We start from the raw sequence: 8,258 nt of genomic DNA on the forward strand, positions 1-8,258 counted from the left end.
TCCCTCTGTGTTTGCCTACTTAAAGCTGCTGAACAGCAAACCACCCATGGCCTCAGCATGGAAAAGCTTCCTTAAGGCTTACGTAAGCCAGGTGACCTGGGGAAAGTCATTCCCTGGCACGTAGCAAAGGGGACCTGAGGTAGGAGGGGAGGCAGCCTCAGCAGGAAGGATGTCCCTGCATGCTGCACGGCATTTGGGGACCTTTCTGCTCACTCAGCTGTACTGAAGGTTTGAGGGACTTCCTGAAAGGTATCCTTGTGTTATGAAGGTGTTGGACAACCCACCACTGCCCATTGTGGCCCATTACACCAGATTCATTCTGTAGCCACCCAGCTTCCAAAAAATTATGAGAAAAGAAAGAAGAGAGATTTTAGGAAGCCTGCCTTTTCCCTAAAAGTCTCCAAAGTTCCTGTTTGTGGAGCTGGAAGTTTGGAGCAGCTATTCTAGAATACAGCTTGAGGAGAGTGGCTGAAGTCATTAGAGCTGGCTACAGTTTCACCACTGTGTACCAGGAGTTTTCCTGAGTGACCTCTCTCAGCCTGGACCTGTTTTAATCATTAAATGATAGCACAATAAGGAGGATTTGGAGAAGGTTCTTGTCCTGTAGCTCTGCTTTAAGAGGAATAGAGAGCTTTTTCTCTTTCTTTGTAGAGGAAGGATGTTATTTAAGTCCAGAGAGGAAGACATGTAAGCTGTGCATCTCTCATTGGGTCAAAGTAAACATCTGTTCTCCTCATGCTCCTGTGAATTATGTTAGGCAGCCACCTGTGCAAGGCCCTGGCTGCTGTAAATCCCATTTTGAAGAATTCACCATTCTTCCCAAATGTTGCACAGGAAATTTAGACACACCTTTAACACTATGTAAACTTTATGCCAAAGGATGAAGTGTTTCAAGAGAGCTGATGAAATGGTAAAGGCAACAATACCCAACTCCTTTGGCTGGTCTTTCACCTAGATTGATTGGTTTCATTTTTAAGTAGAAATTATCCAATTTTTTTAGTAGGCAAATGATCAGTACAGCAGAAACCAAGAACCTGCCCGACTCCCCACTTAACCAGGAATCCTGACAAGTTTAAGGAGGATATGAGGGCTCTGCAGAGGGATCTGGACAGGCTGGATCCATGGGCCCAGGCCAGTGCTCTGAGATTCCACAAGGCCAAGGGCCCGGTCCTGCCTTGGGTCACACCAACCCCCTGCAGCTCCAGGCTGGGGCAGAGGGGCTGGAAAGCTGGGAAAGGCCCTGGGGGTGCTGGGGACAGCGGCTGGACAGGAGCCAGGTGTGCCCAGGGGGGCAGGAGGCCAATGGCACCTGGGCTGTGCCAGCCATGGTGTGGCAGCAGGGCCAGGGCGGTGACTGTCCCCTGGGCTGGCACTGCTGGGGCCACACCTCAGATCCTGGGGCACTTCTGGGAACCTCAGGACAGGAAATGGACATTGAGGGGCTGGAGTGTGTCCACAGAAGGGAACGGAGCTGGGGAAGGGTCTGGAGCAGCAGGAGGGGCTGAGGGAGCTGGGGGGGCTCAGCCTGGAGAAAAGGAGGCTCAGGGGGGCTCTTCTGGCTCTGCACAACTCCCTGAGAGGAGGGGACAGCTGGGGGGGATTGGGCTCTGCTCCCAGGGAACAAGGAACAGGATGAGAGGAAATTGTCTCAAGCTGTGCCAGGGGAGGTTCAGGTTGGACATCAGGAGGAATTTTGTCATGGAAAGGGTTCTCAGGCACTGGAAGGGGCTGCCCAGGGAGGTGGTTGAGTCCTCATCCAAGGAAAGACTGGACGTGCCACTCAGTGCTCTGGTCTGGGTGACAAGGTGGGAATTGGTCACAGTCCCTGTCTACTGGTATTAGCATTTAAAAAGAACTGCCAGGTCCAGATCTTCAACTGCTGCAAATCATTGTATTCTCTTTTCAAATGCGCTGGTGAATTGGTTTTTGAAACCAGTAAACTGTTCTGCTTGAATAATACTTTTATATGGAGCAGTTCCCTTTTACTTCAGTGATGTTTTCTAGTGAGAAAAACAGTATAAAATTCACACCAGAAATTGTACAGGAGTCCTGACATCTTTCCCAGCTCTGCTCTGCTGGAAGATGAAGGACTTTTCACTTCCTCTTACTTTGTATTTCATCCCTTTTGTCCTTTGTTTGTTCTGCTCTCAATTGCTCTGCTCCTTCCTCCTCTGCTTCCATGTTTGTATACTCCTTGTCTTCCTTCTCCTGCCACTTCTCTGATTTTAAGCTTAGCCAACACTATTAGCTAAGTTCAGAAAGACAAAAGTGAACAGTTAGCTGGGTTAGAATGCTGAATTGGAGAGGGTAAGCAGGTACCAGAGGGAGGCTCTGCCTCCTTGGCATAGCCAGCTGGTGGCTTGGCTCTGTCTGTGGCCTTACAGCAGGGTCAGTGCAGGCTGAGGCACATTTCCAAACATTTTGTGACTTGTGGGCAGCCCCTGCTCCCCTCTGCTGGGTGTGCAAGGGAGAGGGCACAGTGGTGTGCCAGCTAAAGCTGGTTAGTGGGTCAGGGAGCTGGCTCTGGCATGGGGAGGGACTGATCTTCACCTCTGCCCTCTGCCATTCACCAAAAAACACATCATGGGAACCAGGCTGCTGCTGTGCCTGTTCTTTCAGAAGTCCAGAGCCTTTTGCAGTTTCTGTCTGTGCTGTAACAAGAGTGACCAAGGGGTGGGGCCTTTTTGGCCTGTCCATTCTCATCGACCCAGTCTGCCCTGTGTATATCCCAGCAGATGTCCCTGATGCGCTCCTGATGTCTGTTCATGTGCCTTCTAAGAAATGCTGCTGAGGACCATTCTGGTTACATTTTTAACCATCTTAAATTGTGCAGAAAACAGTAATTGTCATCTTCTCAGGCCTCAAGTTCTTGTCTGTGCACTGAAAAGGCACAAAATAATTTTGTCTCCTTCCCAGCCCATTCTAATTTAGGAATCTAGGCCACCATGTCACACCATTTCCCTTTACTCCCCATTCCCCCCACTTCTTTCCCAGCTGCTGAATGTTGGCTTGCTGTAGGGAATTTGGCTGTGGCATGATGTAAGTTATATTGTGAAACAGCCAGACTCTGATCTTAATTCCTGGCTGGTAAAGGCAGAGAAACTCATAACTTCAACTTTACCCTCAGTGATCTGTCCTGACTTGTCCTGTGGAATGAATAATACTCCAAAAATAGGAGTAAATACAATGTCCTTTCCCTAAATAAATACTTTGGTCAAAGTATTTGGTCTGACTTTGGTCAACCAAAGAAACAAGGATTATTTCCTTCAGTCCATTTCAAAAGCAAAGCATGAAGTTTGATCTCGCTGAACAAGTTCTGAAAAAGAAAACTCCATAATTTGATTCACTCCTTTTCCAGAGAACACCATCACTGCTGCCCACTGATTTCCACTGAACCCTCCAAAATGTGCACACACCCAGAGAAAGGGCAGTCCCTGTTAATTAACTGAACTGTGCTTCTGCTTTCAGCAAAAGATAATGTTCTGACTGCCAGTGGATCAACCCCTTCTTTGCCACCTCAGAAAGGATAATTTGCATCCTGCTGCACAAGAGACCAGGCTAATACTGATTACTCCCAGGATTCACGGCAACATCACAGGAAGCTCATGAAGACTGCAGTACGTGCAGGCAGAGGATTCACTCTCTTGTAGCAAGTTCTTAGCTTCTATTCTTCAAACCCAAGAAATAGGCATTTTCCTAGCACAGCTGAAATGTTCTGTCATCTCTGGATGCTCTGTGGAAGAAAGGAGATAATTTATACCAGTTCAGAAGAAACACAACTGCTTTGTTGTGTTTTCAGTGAAATCATTGATGCTAAGTTTGTGATAAAATAGAACCTCAGTTTATAAACACTTATGATCCAGTGACAGACCTAAAACTGTATTTTGGTGCTTATATTGTTAGTTTTTCTATATATATATATGCTCATGGTTGCATTTCACTTCTCATGGTTACAGAGGTTGAAGTATGTTTAGTAACATAATGGAAATTACAATAGGGAACAAATGAACTAATTCTTTTAGTTTCTATTTGCTAACCAGACATGAGGAGGGGCTATTTCTTGAGGAGGTCCTTGACAGCTGTGTGCTGTGAAGTCTTTGAATGCCCCCCTTTTCCTCGCCTTTCCATGCAAGTCCTGCCCTTTTTCTTTGCTCTTAGCCTCTGTAGGCAGCAGACTCCTTGCCCTGTTGCTTCAACACCAGGCAGCCCTCCAGCCTTCCTCCAGCACATGTTGCAGCCCTGACCCCATTAATCTGGTCAAAAGGCTTTCAAAGTGGAAACACTTATAATCATGGGACTTTCTCCTGTTGTCAGGCGCAAGCAATCTGTTATCTTCACAGAAAATATCTCTTAACAATGGGTAAATTGTGAAAGTAACAATACCCCAAGGGCTGTCTGATCCGTGGAAAATTAAAAATCCAGAAAAATTCTTTTAAGGAGTATGTAAAGGCAAATCACTCCTCCTGGATCAGTTTCTAAATTGGTGGGGTAGGGATGTAATTAGTTTGAAGGAGTCTTTAGACAAGTCTCAAGTTACCAGTAAATTATAATTATATTTTACTTTGTAAAATATGATTTAATATAATCTACATTCAAATCCAATGTCCCACAGAAAGAGCATGTGGGAATTTTTCCCCATAGTTTTATGGAAAGGTCCAGCATTAATACTCACTGATGAATCCTAGAAGTATAAGAGGTCTGATGTCAGATGTTGGCCTATTGTACAAACCCTTCCTACCACACATCCCAGACAGCTCACAAACGCTTTATTCATCCTGAGTTTTAGAGACCTCAATTCCCTGTCACAGCCCAAGACCTCAAAAACCCTTTCAAAATGCAACTAAAACTTATAAAAAATTCTTTCAACTCCCAGTCCTATGAATTGGCTGTGATGTCCCCTGCTGAGGGGATGAATCCATTCCCGTCATTGCTATATATTGTATTGATGGCTTTAGTGAATCCAGAGCTTCAGTCTCAGTCTTCTGCTTAAATCCACAACATAATTCGTTTTCCCTTCCTGAGAAATCAAACCAGATCAAAGCTGTCCTTAAAATTTACCTGATCTCTTGACGGAATCCACAACATGCTGCTCCCTAATGAACCTAGGGATTTTGTGCAGTATTCTCATCCTGGTCATCATGTAATACTTAATACTACTGATTAAGTATTACATTATAAAATCCTTTTACTTTCCCTGAATAGAATGGACATGAAATTGTCTCCAAGAAAACTAGATTTCTGTGGGTTTCTCTGTGCTGTGGCCATCAGTAGTGCGCAGAGTCTAGGTCAAAGAAACAGTGCCCTGCAGTTCCAACAGGGACCAGTTCTATGAGAGAATGTTCCTAATACAAATATTTTTCTGCTTTTCTTAAGCCTCGGTCTCTATGAATTCTATATTACATCCACTGATATTCTGCCTATCAGAAGCCTGACTCCCTAACCAAAAATCATTCTCATCTGAGCCCTTCCTTTCAACACTGTTTCCTCCTCACAATATAAGCCCTGAGCTGACAGGAGACTACAGCTTATCCTCTATCCTCGTGGTCTGTTTTGTGACATGGATGCGGAGCCACAGAAGCAGCCAAAACAACACAACTGAGAAGCTGGCATGGAAACAACTTAGCAAGAATGAACAATTGAGGCTGGGACAAAGAAGGACATGGGGAGACAACTGACGAAGAGCAAGTATGGTGGAACAGCCATCTGCAACTGTTCTTCAGCTTTTTGTGGGATCTGGGATATGTGCTGTCACCGCTGCTTCAGAACAGAAGCTAAAACTTAGTTATAACTTATTGTACACAAAATATCTGTTTTAATTGAGATTGAGACACTCCTAATTCTGTTGTATTTTTTTTTCAAAAAGCATTCCTGATGTCAAGTAAGTTTGATTAATTTGTAGTTTCCTGGAATGACAAAGGAATGCTGCAAAGCAGCAACCAGTGCAACCAAGCCTGCCCAATGTACATTTCACAATTAGAAAAAGGTACAATATAGAGAAAGACTGTATAAAATGACCTTTAAATCTTGAAACAACTCTTAAAAATACCAGAAAACAGTCTATAGAGCAGAACATTGCATTAAATGTAATTTTCAGGAGTTCTTTGAGGTATGTATCTCAAGGATATTTGAATCTGCAAGTACAATCTACATACTAATTAAAAAATCCCTGCTGCAGCTCATAAGATCCAGATAAAATCTCAGAACATTGTTTGACTCATAGTCCATTTTCTGCATTTCAATATTTTGATTTTTCTATGTAACAGCAGATTCAAAGGACCACAGAATGCTGTCTTTGTATTCATTATTATTAGTGCAACATCAAAATATAGCTTATATTTTTCTTATTCTCTTTTGCCTTCCTTTACAGAGGAGGAGCAAAAAGTAGACTAAGACATAACTGCTCCCCCAGTTTGTGCAAACCACAAGAAATTACACAAATAGATCTTTTTTGCTTGAGGCTTTGCACTTAAAACTAAGTTTTGTCATGACCTAATGGGCAATATGTCACTAGGCATTTACAGGAGGAAAAGCATGCTGCTCAAGTATTTAGCTGACATAAATTATTATAGAGCAAAAAGTGGATGGTGTTGCAGTATTTACAATTAAAATGTGACAAGTAGTCCAGTAAATATTGTTTTGCTTTTCCCTACTGTCTTTTCCTTTGCAATGCCAACAGCAGGAGCAATCTGGAAAGGAGGTTTAGCACAGGTTAATGCAGTTCTATTCCCAACAGAAAATTTATATTCTCAGTAGCTGGAAGGCATGTACACAGGTAATGTGGGTGCTGGTTTCTCAATTCCAAAGCCAGACCTATGAAACCAAATTGCCCTAGCTTATAAATCTTTTTCCAGCTTCATTTACATGTAATAGCATGGAATGTAATGCTGGTATAAATTAAGTGAAATCACCGCCAGGTGTAAGAGAACTAGGAATGGACTTAGTTTGTTGGGCAAGAAGGAACACTCCCTTTCAGGTCAAATTTTCAAAATCTGGCAGGCTGAATTTCTGGGGTTGTTCCCCACAACCCCATTTGGCGTGTGCCTGGCTTTTGTAAATGCAACAGTCTAACTAAAGGATGGTTTAAGCAAGAGTTACAAAAGTGGGATCATGCAGCACCTAGAAGACTGGCTTCTGGTTTACTTCGTGTTGATTTCTCAAAGGCATTCAAAGAAATCTCTGTTACTACCCATCTCAAAGTACTGGCAAAGATTCAGTGAGAGCTGAATCTTTCATGATTTCTATCTATTTGATATTTTGCTTAATAAAACACCTTCAATTATGTGTAGCAGACCTTCAGTTACAGCCTGAGCTGTATTTGTTATGAGTAGTCAGTGCAATTCAAGACAGTTTGAGTAACTCTCTACCATGGTTTTTCTAAAGAACAAATAGGAGAGTGAAAACCACAAATTTAATTAAAAAAGCATTACCTGCAGGGTCCTAGAGCTGGACACTAAATCCCAGGATGATCACAACCATACCACTAAGCCAGCCAATGACCCCAGCACTCTGTGCAGCACCAGGGAGAAGAAGACAAAGACTCTTGAGGTGCACTTCTGAATTTCCCTACTCCAGGCCCCAAAATTTTCTAGCACACAGGTTCCACAGGAAGCATGGGGGGCCTTCATTCTCATCCAAGCCCACCACTAAGCCACTTTCATAAGCAGATCTACATGGTTTTTCAAAAGATTCCAAGACACTAAGACTACTATTCACTGCATTTCATAAGTACAGAAAGAGAAGGTTTAAGAACTTGAGTGGAAACATCGAGTAAGTTAGAGCAAAACTGGGATTGGAAACTAAGACTTCTGTTTCCCATTGCCAAACTTAAACTTCAGAACAATACTCTCTCTCCTGGAGTACCTCTGCTTCGTGTTGGCCCTCTTTTTAGAGATTAACCTTCCATCCCTAATTCCCATGATCAGTCCATGGAAATGAATGAGAAAAGGCTCAGGACTGAGCATTTAAGTTGCAGTCTTAATATTTTGTAGCCCTTTTTTTTGTTAACCCAGCACCTGTGCTCTCTTATCACTCAGTACTTAAACTGTGATTATAAAAGTAATTAGAAATAATCACAGGTACCTATATTCCAAAGGCTCCAAATTATATTTGGCAAACTGAAGTTATAATGCATGGTGTAAGAAAAACACACATAATTTGTCAGCCTAATTAATGAGTCTGGGTAGAGATAAGTCATATTACACCTGAACATATGACATCCTCTTGAAAGCCTGTGACCTCTCTCCTTATTATGGGTCCAC

This window comes from Molothrus aeneus, chromosome 32, assembly GCF_037042795.1.
Source record: "Molothrus aeneus isolate 106 chromosome 32, BPBGC_Maene_1.0, whole genome shotgun sequence".
Lineage (NCBI taxonomy): Eukaryota > Metazoa > Chordata > Aves > Passeriformes > Icteridae > Molothrus > Molothrus aeneus.